Source organism: Neopelma chrysocephalum, unplaced genomic scaffold (assembly GCF_003984885.1).
Source record: "Neopelma chrysocephalum unplaced genomic scaffold, ASM398488v2 Primary Assembly neopelma1_95838, whole genome shotgun sequence".
Classification (NCBI taxonomy): Eukaryota; Metazoa; Chordata; class Aves; order Passeriformes; family Pipridae; genus Neopelma; species Neopelma chrysocephalum.
The window spans coordinates 3,287-4,046 of record NW_020924495.1 but is presented as its reverse complement, the minus strand read 5'-3'; the positions used below and the strand labels follow the sequence as shown (position 1 = coordinate 4,046).

The 760-nt window shown below is 59.9% G+C and overlaps 1 protein-coding gene across 1 annotated transcript in view; it reads right to left on the bottom strand.

Annotated features, from left to right (window-relative positions):
- LOC113981016 (myb-related transcription factor, partner of profilin-like) overlaps positions 1-760 on the bottom strand; it is a gene marked incomplete at its 3' end in the record, with an annotated part of 2,609 nt that overhangs the window by 925 nt on the left and 924 nt on the right. The window lies entirely within an intron of this gene.

The following is a 760-nucleotide window of genomic DNA, read 5'->3' as shown; positions in this document are numbered from 1 at the left end:
CCGGCCCCAGCCCCCCCATGTCCCTGCCCCATCCCCTGGCCCCCATCTCATTCCCGTGTGTCCCTGCCCTGTTCCCCCACATCCCCATTTCCCCGTCCCCATCCCATTCCCCCCATCCCCATCCCATTTCCCCCATCCTCGTCCCAGTCCTGTTTCCATTCCCATTATTCCTATCCCATTCCCCCTCACCCCCAACCTATTCAACCGTGTCCCCGCCCCATTCCCCCACAGCCCCATCCCGTTCCTTCCATCCCCATCCCATTTCTCCTGTCCTCATCCTGGTCCCATTTCCATTCCTCTCAATCCCATCCTGTTCCTCCGTGTCCCCATCCTGCTCCCTCCATCCCCATCCTGTTTCCCCCATCCTGGTCCCAGTCCTGCTTGCCTTGTCCCCATCCCGTTCCCCCGTGTCCCTCCCCTATCCCCATCCCATCTCCATCCCATTCCCCTTGTTCCTATTCCGTTCCCCCTCATCCCCATTCCATTACCCCTCATTCCCATTCCATTCCCTCTCATTCCCATCCCGTTCCTCCATGTCCCTGCCCCATCCCCATCCCATCTCCATCCCATTCCCTTTGCTCCCATTCCATTACCCCTCGTTCCCATTCCGTTCCCCCGTGTCCCTGCCCTGTTTCCCCACATCCCCATCCCCTTCTCTCTGTCCCCATCCCATTTCCCCCCATTTCCTCGTCCCCGGTTTCCATTTCCCTCATTCCCATCCCATTCCACCATGTCTCTGTCTCATCCCCCTCCCGTTCCC